This window comes from Salvelinus fontinalis, chromosome 31, assembly GCF_029448725.1.
Source record: "Salvelinus fontinalis isolate EN_2023a chromosome 31, ASM2944872v1, whole genome shotgun sequence".
Classification (NCBI taxonomy): Eukaryota; Metazoa; Chordata; class Actinopteri; order Salmoniformes; family Salmonidae; genus Salvelinus; species Salvelinus fontinalis.
Window position 1 is genome coordinate 46,354,879 of NC_074695.1, and position 17,896 is coordinate 46,372,774.

A 17,896-nucleotide genomic window follows, 5' to 3' on the forward strand; every position below is an offset into this window, starting at 1 on the left:
ATGTTCCGTAGAGCTCCAAGACATTATTGTGTCGAGGCACAGATCTGGAGAAGGGTACCAAAACATTTCTGCAGCATTGAAGGTCCCCATGAACACAGTGGCCTCCATCATTCTTAAATGGAAGAAGTTTGGAACCACCAAGACTCTTCCTAGAGCTGGCCACCCGGTTAAACTGAGCAATTGGGGGAGAAGGACCTTGGTCTGTGAGGTGACAAACAACCCGATGGTCACTCTGAGAGAGCTCCAGTGTTCCTCTGTGGAGATGGGAGAACCTTTCAGAAGGACAACCATCTCTGCAGCACTCCGCCAATCAGGCCTTTATGGAAGCCACTTCTCAGTAAAAGGCACATGACAGCCCGCTTGGAGTTTTTCCAAAAGGCACCTAAAGGACTCTCAGACCATGAGAAACAAGATTCTCTGGTCTGATGAAACCAAGATTGAACTATTTGGCCTGAATGCCAAGCGTCACGTCTGGAGGAAACCTGGCACCATCCCTACGGTGAAGCATGGTGGTGGCAGCATCACACTGAGTGGATGTTTTTCAGCGGCAGGGACTGGGAGACTAGCCAGGATCGAGGGAAAGATGAACGGAGCAAAGTATAGAGAGATCATTGATGAAAACATGCTCCAGAGTGCTAAGGTCCACTGGGGCGAAGGTTCACCTTCCAACAGGACAAAGCACCCAGCCAAGACAGCGCAGGAGTGGCTCCAGGACAAGTCTCTGAATGTTCTTGAGCCCAGACTTGAACCTGATCGAACATCTCTAAAGAGACATGAAAATAGCTGTGCAGCGACGCTCCCCATCCAAGCTGACAGAGCTTGTGAGGATCTGCAGAGAAGAATGGGTGAAAATCCCCATATACAGGTGTGCCAGCATCATACCCATGAAGACTCTAGGCTCTAATCGTTGCCAAAGGTGCTTCAACAAAGTACTAGGTAAAGGGTCTGAATGCTTATGTAAATGTGATATTTCATTATATATTTATATATTTTTAAATTGCAAAAATTTCGTCAAACCTGTTTTTGCATTGTCATTATGGGGTATTGTCTGTAGGTTGATGAGGGGGGGAAACTATTTAAACCATTTTAGAATAAGGCTGTAATGTAACAAAATGTGGAAAAAGTCAAGGGGTCTGAATACTTTCTGAATGCACTGTATATGATCTGATGCAATTAAAGTGAGGAAGTCTGTCTTTAAAAGTGTTTATAGTGATTTTGTCTAAACTATCTTTGTTTTAGCAGACTAGTATTAATCCGTATTAGGATAAGAGAGCTTTCCCTCAAGACCTTGCACTCAAGACCATGCACTCAAGGACAGATAATTTACCAAACACACACACGCACAGCCTCACACACACATCCACACATTGTAAAAAAAACTCTCACTCTGGTCTATGCCTGCCTGCACGAACGTACACCTCCTGTTTCCTGCAGGTTGGAGCACGACAGCAGCTTCTGAGAGACAGACCACACAGCAGCTCTGTGAAACACTGCTGGAACACTTACACACTCTTTCTCGCACACACAAACACACAAACACTTACACACAATCTCACCCTCCTCTGATCTCTCTTTTTCCTCTCTTCTTCTTGTTCCGCGAGGAGTCTGTGCTCTCTCTCTCTCTCTCTGTCTCTCTCTCTCTCTGTCTCTCTCTCTCTGTCCCTCTCTATGTCTCTCTCTCTCTCTCTCTCTGTCTCTGTCTCTCTCTCTGTCTGTCTCTCTCTCTGTCTCTCTCTCTGTCTCTCTCTCTCTCTCTCTCTCTCTCTCTCTCTCTCTTATTAATTATATATATAATCTTTAACAGAGGAGAGGTCAAAGGTAAGATTAATATTTATGTTGAGTGTTACCCTGGAGAGCGCCGAGCGGCACTCCTTTGAAGGTGTGGGGGCATTGGGGTGGGGTCCAAACGAGCTGCCCTGTAGAGGGTACAGCAAAACCTGCTTTTGGGGTAAACTGACCCTCAAACGAAGCAGTGCGGATTCGGGGGGAGGGAGGGGTGGGTGCATTTTTCTCAACCCGTTTTGGCCCAGCCCGCCCGCCCCTGTCTACATTCGCAGCACAGCCCCACTGCGTGAGCTTCACAGTGCCTCACAGTTTGGCTGAGGGAACGCAAATGTTCCCCTTCTGGTGTCAGACACTTCCAGGGCCATCTGCAACATATGAGACACAGCTGTGAAACGGCCGGCGTGAGAGAGAGAGAAGAAAACAAAACGTCTTAAAACTCATGTCCTTTGTGTTTTCCATTCCCTAGGTGGATTTTTCCAAAACGGTGCTTAGCGTCACCGTAACAAAAGAGAGACTTCAGACAAACTCACAGGTCTCCAAATGACACATGCTCAGGTCCTGATGATGATGATGATGATGGTCAGCTCATTAGATATACTGCACCTGTAGTTCTCCTACTGTCATTCAGTACCTACAGTACTTTCCTCCTGTATCCCGTGTCTCTTCTCACCCTGTCTGTCTGCAGACGGATATAGGCCACACAGGAACACCACAGTAGCCTGGCTCTGATTCATAGCACTCAGCAGCTCATCACACCCTAATCAGTTGTGTTTCCTACTGTTGACAGGCACAGATAGCATTTACTGAAGCCTTACCCCTAATGCACCCACCACACAGAGTTATTGCTTATCCAAAGCAGGATATTATCACCCAGACATCCACTTACCGTGTCACTCTGTGTCATCAGCGCAGAGAATCGGCCTGACGATACTCTCTTCTCTCCCCACTTTACCTCACACTCATCAGTGTGTCCATTTCGGGGTGGGAGGAGTTAATAATGGCCCCTCCGGCTCAGCGGAGTCCCCCATTTAGATCCTTGTCTCTATGGTGAGTGGGCCCTTGTTCTAATCAATCTGTAAGCCTGTGCTGGGCTGTCAATCAAAGCCCTGGGTGATTAGCGATCAGTCACTTCCTTTTTAGTGGAGCAGAAACAGAGCCACACCGGCCTCACTGGCCCGGGCAAAAAGCTGATGAGAAACAGGGTTAGAGGACCAGGGGAGGAGGGGTTAGAGAAGGAGGTGGACAGGGAGTTTGGGTGGGGGTGTTGGGTGGTGGTTGGGTCCGATGAGGCAGCTCTGTTTTCGATTTGTGAGGATTAGGCTGACAGATCTGTATGTGGTTTGTTTAGACCTCTAGCTTCAGCTAATCCCCCTCACCTGCAGTGGGTGCAGCCTCCTCCCTCCTCTCCCTTTCCTCTGACCCTACAACCCCCCTCAACCCCCCCATGCTTCCCCCTTCACCCAGTACAAACACTCATCCCGAGACGCTGCACTCTGTCTCCTCAGGTTAGGGCCTCACACTCGACACAAATCTTTCTCAGGCCAAAGGAACCGGCGGGGATCCCTGCCGCTCTGAACCAGGGGGAAGAAAGAGGACCACAACATCTTGTGGGCTTTCTTTCACAGATTATTCGGGGGGGTTTTCATGGCGGGCGGGTGAGGAGTTGTTGCTCGTCACCTAGAGATAGCAATTACTGAGCTATTAAGGGCCATTACTGCGAAAGCAGCTTGTCATAGCCACTCAGGAGCGAGAGGGAGACCTCTTCTAAAGCAGCGCGTTAGGAGATATTCAGGGTCAGGTCAGTGGCAGAGACCTTTTTCCCTCCAAGTCCTGGCTCCCACACACTCCCAAACAAGCCCTGAGCATTCTGCGAGACCACCGTGCCCCTACAAACACACACAACATGCCCGCAAGTCATTTGCTAAGGAGGAGACTCCAAAATGACCTAACGTTTCCAGAATTCAGAAGAGATTGTCTGTTATAACAACACAACGGCATGGATTTCATGCCTCTAGTTGCCAGATGAAAGGAATGGCCCCAGGCAAATGTTAACTCATTTTAGTTGCAGTTTTTTTTATTTCACAGCGGGCCTCAGAGAGAAAGAGAGAGAGGGAGAGAGAGAGAGAGAGAGAAAGAGGGAGAGAGAGAGAGAGTGGGGTGTGGGGTTCTCTTTTTAGCGAGAAATTAAAGCTTCCCCCACTCAGCCCTGTGGTGTTGTGAGGTAGGCAGGAATTTGAGGCTCAGAGGTGGTTTCGCTGTAGGGGTCACAGAGGTACCGACAAATGTTTGGAGGGTCTTGGGGTGGAGCGCATGCAGTCTGCAGCTGGTGGAGCGATGGCACAGTATGGTGCGACACACACACACACACACACACACACACACACACACACACACACACACACATTCACACACACATTCCTGGTAACACACTCCTAATGTGAAGCAGTTATGGTATCTCACAGAAAATTACAGGCATATATCCTGATGTGCCGGACAGCACCACTGTCGCTTTATGTTTCACTGACAACACACGTTCACAGACACTTCAACAGCTGTTTAGAGTGTGTGGGTGTCTGCTAAAGATAACTATGTGCACAGCCTTAACACGAATAAAGGCACCGAGAAATAAATTACGGACAACACATGCACAATTGTCAATGAGCATATGCCAAAATCAAAGTCCTCAACTTCTCAATTTCAGTCAGACTAGATTAGCCAATGATTTGTATCTGCCCACACTCTGTAAGAACACACACGCACGCACGCACACACGCACGCACGCCCGCACACACACACACACACACACACACACACACACACACACACACACACACACACACACACACACACACACACACACACACACACACACACACACACACACACACACACACACACACACACACACACACAGAGGAAGGAATATTGGACAAGTTGCAGCAGGCCCGTGTCAGGATGCTAATAAGGTTTAGTAGGTTGCTATGGGGTGCTAACTGGCCCACACACACTGGCCCTGGGCAAAGCTATCCATATTCATTTCATTCCAGTGTAGGTTTTATTTCATTCCTCCTCCACAAGAATGTAATCAAACATGTCCAAACACTTTGTGGAAGTTGACAAGTTCCGGGTCGAATTGTTGGAAAATGTAGATACGATGATGGACACTCAACAGAGCCATGAGGAAGTCAACAGGTAGGTCTATGTTTCTTTCTATACATCAGCGCTTGACTAGGGCAGGAGCTCGCCGGAGCTGAGTACCGCACCTCAAATGTTCTACCGCTTATTAACCTCCTGCTCGTCTTATTCGTTTCAAAAGTATCAAAACGTATTGTGGAGCTCCTGCGTCCAAATGTCAACAGTAACAGCAACCTAAATGAGTAGCGGTACCTATTTCCGTCCAAGTCCAGCACTGTGATACACAACATGTGGTACACAGACAACCCTTGCCGATGTGATAGGCTTGCCTACGCTAGGTATGAGCATGTTATTCTAGACAATTTTCTTGCAGTTTTTTTTTTTTTTTTTAGTTTTTTTAAGGGGTGGATCAGCTTAATATTGCGGAAAGAATGTTGCTCCCATCAATGTAATTGTCTGCATCATTTCCAATCCCCCATATATTTTGGGGGGAAATATATATATCCATAGACATAAACGCATGCATACATATACACATACATAAACATACCTATATAGATATACATACTTTTTAAAGAATATACCTTTATTATTCCCTGCAAACCCTACCACCCTCCCCCAAAACACTTAGGTTTCTACCTTCAGTTTATTCTTGCAGTTTTTACTGCCTAGGCCCATTGGCTTATTGGCTCAACAGAGTTGAAAGAGGAGACATTTTATGTGGCGATATATGCTTGTGAAAAAAATGACAGGATTGTTTGAATCAGTTTGAATTTGTGGTCCATAGATTTTCCCATTAATAACTGGTGTACTTTAGTTAGACTATAGGTTAGACCTGCCACCAAGGTTACTTTTCTCTATTCTGATTCTCAGCCAGGAACTTTTCATCTGCATTGAAAAGGTGATTCTAGAGATAATGATCAGTCTGTCTAATGATGAAGCTCCAGTTTTGGTCCTACCCGACCGATCCAAGTGGGTCAATGTAAGGTAAGCTACTCACTTTGTTACTATAATGTAAAGCTTTCGGGCCTTTTTCTTATCCAGACAGTGCATTCGGAAAGTATTCAGACGCCTTTACTTTCTCCACATTTTGTCACATTACAACTTTATTCTAAAATGTATGAAATCATTTTTCTTCCTCATCAATCGACACACAACACTCCATAATGACAAAGCGAAAAAAGGTTTTTTGAAATTTTTGCACATTTATTACAAATATCAGAAACTATTCAGACCCTTTGTTATGAGACTCGAAATTGAGCTCAGGTGCATCCTGTTTCCATTGATCATCCTTGAGATGTTTTTCCAACTTGATTGGAGTCCACCTGTGGTAAAATAAATTGATTGGACATAATTTGGAAAGGAACACACCTATCTACAGTACATAAGGTCCCACAGTTGACAGCGCATGTCAGAGAAAAAAACAAGCCATAGAGCTCCGAGACAGGATTGTGTTGAGGCACAGACCTGGAGAAGGGTACCAAAACATTTCTGCAGCAGTGAAGGTTCCCAAGAACACAGGTGGCCTCCATCATTCTTAAATGGATGAAGTTTGGAACCACCAAGACTCTTCCTAGACCTGGCCACCCAGCCAAACTGAGCAATCGGAGGAGAAGGGCCTAGGTCAGGGAGGTGTCCAAGAACTCGTTTGTGGAGATGGGAGAACCTTCCAGAAGGTCAATCATGTCTGCAGCACTCCACCAATCAGGCGTTTATAGTAGAGTGGCCAGACGGAAGCTATTTCTCAGTAAAAGGCACATGACAGCCCGCTTGGAGTTTGCCAAAAGAACCCTAAAGACTCTCAGACAATGAGAAACAAGATTTTCTGGTCTGATGAAACCAAGATTTAACTATTTGGCCTGAATGCCAACCATCACATCTGGATGAAATCTGGCACCATCCCTACGGTGAAGCATGGTGGTGGCAGCATTATGATGTGGGGATAATTTTCAGGGGCAGGGTCTGGGAGACTAGTCAGGATCAAGGGAAAGATGAATGGAACAAAGTACAGAGAGATCCTTGATGAAAACCTCCTCCAGAGCACTTAGGACCTCAGACTGGGGCGAAGATTCACCTTCCAACAGGACAATGATTCTAATCACACAGCCAAGACAGCGCAGGAGTGGCTTCGGGACAAGTCTCTGAATGTCCTTGAGTGGCCCAGCCAGACTTGAAAATAGCTGTGCAGCAACGCTCCCCATCCAACCTGACAGAGCTTGAGAGGATCTGCTGAGAAAAATTGGAGAAACTCTCCAAATAGAGGTGTTCCAAGCTTGTAGCATCATACCCAAGAAGACACGAGGCTGTAATCGATGCCAAAGGTGCTTTAACAAAGTAATGAGTAAAGGGTCTGAATACTTATGTAAATGTGATATTTCTGTTTTTATGGGGTATTGTGTGTAGATTAACGAGGGGGGGAAAACATTTCCGTTTTAGAATAAGGCTGTAAAGTAACAAAATGTGGAAAATGTCAAGGGGTCTGAATACTTTCCAAATGCACTGTATACCGCTGTGTGGGTGGTTCTTAGACCCAACATACACACTCTGTTTGACCTTTGCAAGATAAACATGTAAATCTATACAACCGATGTCTTATTTATGTTGTGTAAATATACCCAGTACATTTTAAATAAGCGTCATGTAGTGTAAATTGAACATTACACTAAATGTTAAAAGTCAGGTCCTGCAAGTGGTCTAAATTGTTAAACGCATTTGGAGGGATTAATTTCGTTTTTTGTTCTCTCAGTATATCCGAATGTGTTTCAGAGCTAAGAAGTCAAAGGGGGTTTGTAGGGGAGTAAATGTGTCGATAGAATCACTTAACGCGTTGATCCTTAATCCTTGAAGCTGAAATAACTTCCTGACTCTGAATAGTTGTCCAGTTTGATAAAAGATGTAAAAAACACCAGCTACACACACGCCAACACACATACACATGCAAATCTGGCGGTTTGTGGAGGTCTTTCATGTGCACAGGCTGTGGAGACCTCATGCTTAGAACAAAGCGGACTGTCTGGTTGAGTGTACATCAAACCTTATAGCTTAAAGCCCATTTTGGCTTGGCTGTTTCAAATGTGAGAATCCCACAGATTGGGAGGCAAAGGTTTCACAGAGGACAATGCAGTCGAGGTATGGGGGGAGGATTTCTACTTCTCCCAGGTAGCCCCCAGGGTTTGTGATTCTTCTAAGAAGGATCACAAAGGTGACGGGCTCCTTTACAGAGCTGATCAAAGACACAAGACCAAATGTTTCCGATTCGGCGAAGAATTCTTTCCCAAATGATTTTTCTTCTTCATTCCCAACTTGAGTTTTACCAACGCCGCCAGCCTTCAAATGACTTCGGGAACTTCTGTCGCCGCGGTTCGGAGCGACCGTTCCTCGTCTGTCCACCCCTCCTCCTCCATCTACAAACTTGCGCAGAGCAACACGTGCTACAAGAAGGTCCATGTTATGTCAGCTAGCGAACGCACAAGAGAAGACATCGTTGCTGTAACAACCTACAGCTCTTTGAGAAGTTATTCTCTTTTTTCCCGCAGGGACTATCTATCACAGTGACACTAAAAACGGTTGATTCCATGGTGAATGGAATCTCCTGCATGCTCAAGGCGGGGGCTACATCTCAGGTGAGATGTGTTCCCTGGAGGAGCACAGCACCAGGGTGGACTGTCAATCCAGCTCCACTCTACGTCCCACTACCACTCTAACTACGTTCCCCCCTAAAACATCGTAGCATCGTCACAGTATGGTCAAGTCCCTGTTGAATATGCATATAGTGTTAGATATTTGTCATGCAGTAACGTCATCCGCCACCTATGTCCGCAACACTAAACTTCGCCCATTTCAATAACATAACAGAGATCCGTAGTCTCCTATCCCAAACCTATTCAATCCTGTGTTCACCTCTCTGGCCACAATCTCCAAGTTCAACCCCATGTACTAATCACTCGGTTTAACAGCATAAATGTTCAGAAAACCAAACAACCTCAAGCTGTTTACTTTTGTTCTGTCTACTGTTTGTGTGTTGAATAAATCAAATGTTAACCAAGCAGCCAGATTGTCAGTTTAAACTTGAAAGCTAACATCCTCTTGCTATGTTGATAATTGTGTTTCTTTTATTGTGTTTCTAAATTCTTTTCTCAGGCTACTCCAGCTTTATCTAATGTTGGCGGGGAACCAAGAGTGCCCTTTATAATCATGTCAGAACTCCTATCTCATCAATATCGTAAAGAGTTTGTGAGACTTCCTTCCTCTCAGAACAAACTCTGTAAAGTCCTCTAGCTTTTATCTACTGGTGAGGAAGAGTCCATCAGTCATGTTTGTGTTCACCTTAACCCGTTCTCCAGACATTGTGTCGCCTGCTAAGATTGTTTTGATAGTGGAGAAGGATGCCCCTTCCAGACACTGCTAGACGAGGACTTTTGCACCAAGCTATCTCCTTGCATCTCGATCCCAGTATGTCCAACATCCGCCCCTTCTTTCAATTTTTGCTTAAAAGGACATACCCAAATCTTACTGCAAAGATATGCATATTCTTGATTCCACTTGAAAGGAAACACTTTGAAGTTTGTGGAAATGTTAAATTAACTTAGGAGAACGTAACACATTAGATCTGGTAAAAGATAATACAAAGAAAAAAAAGAAGCTTTTTATGTACTTTTTTTTCTATCATCATCTCTGAAACGCAAGAGAAAGGCCATAATGTATTTTGCCAGCCCAGGCACAATATATATTTTGGCCACTAGATGGCAGCAGTGTATGTGCAACGTTTTAGACTGATCCAATGAACCGTTGCATTTCTTTTCAAAATGTTGTCTCAAGACTGCCCAAATGTTCCTAATTGGTTTATTAATACATTTTCAAGTTCATAACTGTGCACTCTCCTCAAACAACGGCATGGTATTCTTTCACCGTAATAGCTACTGTAAATTGCACAGTGCAGTTAGATTAACAAGAATTTAACCTTTCTGCCAATATCAGATATGTCTATGTCCTGGGAAATGTTCTTGTTACTTACAACCTCATGCTAATCACATTAGCCTACGTTAGCTCAACCATCCCGCTGGGGACCCACCGATCCTGTAGAGGTTTTAACCCTGGTTTCTCGGTTCTCATGGTTGCTTTAAACTGAATGTGTTAATCATACCTATTCTGAATCTGTTTTGTGTGTGTGTCAGGTTAAAGGTGTCCCAGATGTGAACAGCAGGCTGATGTTGAGAAAGCTTTAGGACACCCTGCACATCCCCATTTTTGCTCTGGTGGATGCTGACCCTGGTAATACTACTCGTCCTATCACACACACACAGAGGGGTTGCGTGTCCTGCTAAGCCCACAGACCCCTCCCTATCTGATGTGTCATGTTAGTTGGAATGGGTATTGTTTGTGTCAGCGTGTTCTAGCCTAGTGGAATCATCACACTGGGGCCCCTGGACTCAATGACTCTCCATACAGCACCTCTCTGCTCCCCTCCTCTCTCCTCACATCGCATGGCAAGTCGCATGTGTAATGCTTTGTTCTATCTCCCCTTAGCTACATGTCTCGAAGGATAATTGCTCTGGTATGGTAGTGATTGTAGTCGCTCTCTTCTCTCTCTCTCTCTCTCTCTCTCTCTCTCTCTCTCTCTCTCTCTCTCTCTCTCTCTCTCTCTCTCTCTCTCTCTCTCTCTCTCTCTTCTACCTCTTCTCTCTCTCTTCTACCTCTTCTCTCTCTATCTCTCCCTTCTACCTCTTCTCTCTCTCTCTTCTACCTCTTTTCTCTCTCTTCTCCCTCTTCTCTCTCTCTCTCTCTCTCTCTCTCTCTCTCTCTCTCTCTTCTCCCTCTCTCTCTCTCTTCTCCCTCTCTCTCTCTCTTCTCCCTCTCTCTTCTCTCTCTCTCTTCTCCCCCTCTCTTCTTTCTCTCTCTCTTCCCCCTCTCTCCTCTCTCTCTCTCTCTCTCTCTTCTCTCTCTTCTTTCTCTCTTCTCTCTCTCTCTCTTCTCCCTCTCTCTCTCCTCTCTCTCTCTCTCTCCCAGGCATTGAGATCATGTGCATCTACAAGTACAGATCAGTGATGAGTCCTCCCATGCCTATGTATTTCTGTACATTATCAAACATGGCCTGTGCAGTGTCTAACAGCTAACATGTTGCCTTTGATCACGTGCAACTACGTCAGCGAGTTTAATTGGCTGATGCTTTCACTTAACCTTGAACATAAACTTTTTTTTAAATTGTTTGCAAGTATGCCCCCCCCCCCCCCCCACTGCACAATTCATGATCAAAAACATCCACATCTTCGGCTGTTTAGACATAAATGGAAGAAGCATTTACTGTGCTACGGGGTATTTCCTTCGTTTCAGTTGTAGCAAACATTATTATTATTTGTATCTTGGTATTGTCCTTTAGAAGACCATCATCCAAAGCAACTTAGAGTTACGGGGGCAGGAGAAAGAGTTTGTATTGCACCTCTCAACCCGCTCAGAGAATAGCTGAAAGAAACATTAGCCTCCTAGGTTTTGTATTGAAGTCAATGTGCTGAAAGCAAGGTGGGTCGGTCTGTGTCGTAAACATGCCCCTAGTCTCCACTAACCTCCTCTGAAGAAACCTCCTCTGAAGGACTAAGCTTGTAGCCCTTCACTCCTGTTTTATGACACGTAAGCGCCATTCTCTGAGTGTGTTTTTAGCAGGGGAGGCTCCTCAGAGGAGGAAGGGGAGGACCATCCTCCTCAGTGAATTTCCTAAAAATAAAAATAGTGAAACATTTCAGAAGTTATCCTTTTTAGATAAAGCTATATAAAATATATTCACGTCACCAAATAATTGATTATAACACACTGTTTTGCTATGAAGGTCAACAATAGCCTCAACAGCCCTCTGTAGGGTAGCACCATGATGTAGCCGGAGGACAGCTAGCTTCTGTCCTCCTCTGGGTACATTGACTTCAATACAAAACCTAGGAGGCTAATGTTTCTCTCCCCCTTAGACTTAGATATTATTATGATAACTTCCGGAGGGCATCCTCTAACCTAACAGAGGTCTTGCAGCATGAACTGACATATATATTTTTATACTATATTCTACATTGTAGAATAATAGTGAAGACATCAAAGCTATTAAATAACACATGTAGTAACTAAAAAAGTGCTTAACAAATCAAAACATATTTTAGATTTTAGATTCTCCTAAGTAGACAGACACCCTTTGCCTTGATAACAGCTTTGCACACTCTTGGCATTCTCTCAACCAGTTTCATGAGGAATGCTTTTCCAACGGTCTTGAAGGAGTTTCCACGTAAGCCTAAATGCTCAAGTAAAACGGAAATGCTCAGTACATTGTTCAAGGGCAAAGTAGCCTAACTGTACAGTGCATTTTCACAAAGCGTGTGCAAGGTATGATTTATTGATTGACAGTTTTTTCTCTCACAAAAGCATGCGCAAGGTGTCAATTTAGGCTATTGTTAGATTGTTTTTCTTTCAGCAAGATATTAGGCTATTATTCAATAGGCCTAAATATTCAATAAATAAATTAATAACTGTTGAAGAAAAACTGTTGAAGGAAACTGTACAGTGCATTTTCTGTATTTGCTGGTTAGGGTCGGGTGCGGGCCTCTGATTTTCACTTTATCATAGTCAGGCAGTTGCGGATGGGTTATTTGCAATTGAAGGTCAGGGGGGTGAACAAACAGCAGACCCGTGCATCACTAGTTTCCACAGACAGCCCAGTTCTGATCTTTTGCCAATTGTGAAAATGTAGAAAGTATTGATCTGGCTACCAGCTCTTTTGTGAAATAGATAAGATCACACCTTGTGGTCCAGGCAGAACTCTGCTTGCTCATCCCTCCTCTTGCAAATCTCTTAAGAATGCATGTTTTGTCCTTGTTGCAGATGGAAATGACGCAACAGACCAAGGTGAAAGCTGAGATCCAGTCCCTGGGGTCCACCTGCCCAACAAGCTGTGCTACGGGGGCTGGATATGACCCCACACTGCCACCCTGTGGTGAGATGTGGGAATTGATTTGGCTGGATTCAAGCGGTATAGTTGTGGTATAGTGGTATAGTTGCAGTGTGTTTATTTAAAAGGTAAATGTGTATTGACTGACGTTTCGTTGGTCTCATGGTAGTATCGGCTGGTCTAGTTCTATGGGAGGTTTTGCAGACTTTCCATAGAGGTTATGGTATCATCCTCAACCAAATCCTGTGGGAGTGCATTTAGACACTGTGACATACAGACACTGGCTGTTAGTAATTGTGGATCTAGTTTGGTGTGCCCACTGCGGCAGTAGGCAACCCTGTGGTTAGAGAAGCAGGCCAGCAACCAGAGGGTTGCTGGTTTGAATCCCGGCTCAGACAAGACAATCTGGTGCAGAGTGAACTGGCAACCGGAGGGTAGCTGGCATCATCCTAGATACCGTTGCCTGCTATTGTGCCCTTTAGCAAGGAAATGAACCTCCTATAATTGCTCCAGGGGTGCTGCACTGCAGCGCGATTTCTTCCATCCCCTCTGGGTGTGTGTCGGGGGTTGGGTTGTGAGCATAAAGGCACATTTCCGTTCTTTGTAACTTAAACTTTGTAACTTAATGGCCAATAAAGTACTGTGCATCTTAACTTAGTCAAAGGTAATGACTCCACTCTGTGCCTGTTCTGTGAGTGGTGATATACCAGTCTTTCCTATCGTCATGTGGTCAGGAAAAACTCCTCCCTCCAGCACACATGCACATCATTTCTCACTTCACATCTGCTCTGTCAGGATAATCAATAACGGAGCGTTGATGTTATGCCCATTGCTGTTAATCCACCCAATAATGTTACACCCATCGCTGTTGATCCACCCACTTCTTTTGCAATGCCCACTTTCAGACACACTCCAACTTGATGACAGCTCTGCACACTCTTGGCAAAATGCACATCAGTCAATTCAAATCTTCAATTTACTTGCAGGAGATAGAATGCTACATTGTAGCTCGTCCCATCAGATAAACTGGCACACGTAAAGGCTACAGCATGCCTCAGTTCAGCTGGCGCCTAGCCGAAACGAACAAGTATGCTTGCATTGTACTCCCTTAAAAAACCTTCGCTTTAAAAATTTGCCAATAGTACTATTTGTCCATTTTGAGATGCCTTAGCCAGTATACACTTCCTTAAAATAGTCAGCATTAATCTATATAGATAACTCAAGAAATGTGTCATTGAAGTGGCAGTATGTCACATAGACATGTGAGTTATAGATCTATCATTCTACTTGAAAGCAATTCGAAAAAGCAGTAGATATGATCTATGTGTACTTTTTCTATGCTTCCCAATCTTAAATTTTGTTTTTGCTTCTTTTATTCTTTTATCTTCTTTTATCTTCCAAATCTACCCCCCCCCCCCCCCTTAAAAGAGTTAGATGCACTATTGTAAAGTGGTTGTTCCACTGGATATCATAAGGTGAATGCACCAATTTGTAAGTCGCTCTGGATAAGAGCGTCTGCTAAATGACTTAAATGTAATGTAAATGTAATGTAAATGGTTTTGTACACTAGCTTCAAACAGCTGAAACAACGATATTTTTGGTTATGGAAAATATATTTAACAGCGACCGGCTTAGATGGTACAATGATTATCTACACTATATTAGCTTATTTTCTCACCTAAACTGAAATTAGGCAAACTATTAGAGTTTTAGCAACCAGGAAATGGCACCGCGATTCCTGCATGGTGCAACTTTAATGTTGATGTTTTTGCCGAGGAGATCGTAGTTGAGAAATTTTGCATCTGACTAGGATGTTTAGTGCAGTATTTCTCAAGTGCAAAAATGTGCATAATATGACAACAGGCACTTTATTGAAGAATCCCTTATGTTGACCAATCGCCGACGAGGGGGCAAAGACTTTAAAAAAATATTGTGCCGAAAAGACCCCCAAAACGAGCAAATTCGTCACAAAATGTAGTCATAATATGCACAAACTTTTCTGAACTGTTTCAGCTGGGAAGTATGCTAACCTCACCAGGTGGCAGTGAATATTTCCTGTAACAAATTCTGCGTAAGCCTATCAAAGTTTAGGAGGATTATACAACGTGTGAGTTTACATTCGTACATCGGGGGAAAGAAATGACGTTGAAGACGCTTGTGGTCTTGTAAAACAGCTGTAATTGACTGCTTACTGCTATCACTAATTGGTGGTGAGATGCACTAAGGCGATAAGGCCTGAGACGACGAGATACAATAGCCGCAAGTTCGAACTCCACACAGGGCAAGGTATTTTATTTGAGGGAAATAATGCTACACTATTGGTCCTGGAGTCAAGTAACACATACGTGACAAAGTAGATGGTCAGTACAGGTGCATCAAAGCTGGGACCGAGAGACTGAAAAACAGCTTCTATCGCAAGGCCATCAGACTGAGAGGCTGCTGCCTACATACAGACTTGAAATCATTGGCCACTTAAATAAATGGATCGCTAGTCACTTTAAATAATGCCACTTTAATATTGCTTACGTGTCTTACATTACTCACTCGTGTGTACACTGTATCTTATACCATCTATTGCATCTTGAGTGTGCCACTTGGTCGTCGCTTATCCATACATTTACATGTACATATTGTTATTCCATCCCTTTAGATTTGTATGTATTGGGTAGTTGTTGTGGAATTGTTAGATTACTCGTGAGATATTACTGCACTGTCGGAACTGGAGGCACAAGCATTTCGCTACACTCGAGTTAACATCTGCTAACCATGTGTATGTGACCAATACAATTTGATTTGATTTGCGATGGTTATAAAAATGTATGTAAACCATTGTACATGTAAGTGTAGGCCTATACATCTATGTAATATAGCCTATATTAGTGACTATTATTTATGTAACAGAGCCAGTTGCCTATGTGTCTGGTGATGCACACTCACTCACACAAAACACACACCAAGTTATCACACACACACACACACACACACACACACACACACACACACACACACACACACACACACACACACACACACACACACACACACACACACACACACACACACACACACACACACACACACACACACACACACACACACACACACACACAAGCAACTTACACACAAACACAGCCCACTTTGCTGTCCCATGTTATAGAGAAATGAAACTACTGGACACTTCCCGTTTCACACTGTGTATTTAAATACTGTATTCTCGACATAGCTCATTCTACTATTTCTAATACTGCATGCAAGAAAATGAAAAAAAACAGTATTTACATAAATATATTCAGTTTAAAAACAGTGTAACTAAAATTGTGTAACACACACATTTATTTCAACACTGGATTCTTGACATAGCTCACTCTAATATATATCTAAACTCAGCAGAAAAAGAAACGTCCTCTCACTGTCAACTGCTTTTATTTTCAGCAAACTTAACATGTGTAAATATTTGTATAAACATAAGATTCAACAACTGACACATAAACTGAACAAGTTCCACAGACATGTGACTAAGAGAAATTGAATAATGTGTCCCTGAACAAAGAAGGGGTCAAAATGCCCACCGTCCGGTGACGGTGGATTTGTGCCCATAGGTGACGTTGTTGCCGGTGATGTCTGGTGAGGACCTGCCTTACAACAGGCCTAAAAGTCCTCAGTCCAGTCTCTCTCAGCCTATTGCGGACAGTCTGAGCACTGATGGAGGGATTGTGTGTTCCTGGTGTAACTCGGGCAGCTGTTGTTGCCATCCTGTACCTGTCCCACAGGTGTGATGTTCGGATGTACCGATCCTGTGCAGGTGTTGTTACACGTGGTCTGCCACTGCGAGGACGATCAGCTGTCCGTCCTGTCTCTCTGTAGTGCTGTCTTAGGCGTCTCACAGTACAGACTTTGCAATTTATTGCCCCGGCCACATCTGCAGTCCGCATGCCTCCTTGCAGCATGCCTGAGGCACGTTCCTCCAGATGAGCAGGGACCCTGGGCATCTTTCTTTTCAAGTCAGTAGAATGGCCTCTTTAATGTCCTAAGTTTTCATAACTAACCTTAATTGCCTCCCGTCTGTAAGCTGTTAGTGTCTTAACGACCATTCCACATGTGCATGTTCATTCATTGTTTATGGTTCAATGAACAAGCATGGGAAACAGTGTTTAAGATCTGTGAAGTTATTTGGATATTTACGAATTATCTTTAAAAGACAGGGTCCTGAAAAAGAGACGTTTCTTTTTTGCTGACTTTACTTCTGTGCAAATAATTCTTAGTATAGCTTATGTAAATTCATCTGGTGTACATACGTATTGCATTTGTATTTTTAATAATTTCTTGTATATTTAAATGTTTAAATTATTTGTGTACTTGTTTGACATTTTAAGGCATTGTTACAGTAGGAGCTAGTAACAAGCATTTTGCTGCACACCATTTAAAATCTGCTAAAGTGTGTATGCGAGCAATACACTTTGATTCGTTGTCTACAGGGAAAAAGTCAATTCGGAAAGTATTCAGACCCCTTGACTTTTTCCACATTTTGTTACATTACAGCCTTATTCTAAAATTGATTAAATTGTTTTATCCCCCTTATCAATCTACACACAATACCTCATAATGACAAAGCAAAAACAGGTTTGTAGAAATTTTTGCAAATGTATAATAAAAAAAACAACTGAAATATTGCATTTACATGTATTCAGACCCTTTTCTCACTACTTTGTTGAAGCACCTTTGGCAGCGATTACAGCCTCAAGTCTTCTTGGGTATGACGTTACAACGTTGGTACACCTGTATTTGGGGAGTTTCTCCCATTCTTCTCTGCAGAGCCTCTCAAGCTCTGTCAGGTTGGATCGGGAGCGTCACTGCAAAGCTATTTTTACGTCTCTCCAGAGATGTTCGAGTCCAGGCTCTGGCTGGGTCACTGAAGGACATTCAGAGACTTGTCACGAAGACACTCCTGCATTGTCTTGGCTGTGTGCTTAGGGTCGTTATCCTGTTGGAAGGTGAACCTAAGCCCCAATCTGATGTCCTGAGCACTCTGGAGCAGGTTTTCATCAAGTAACTCTT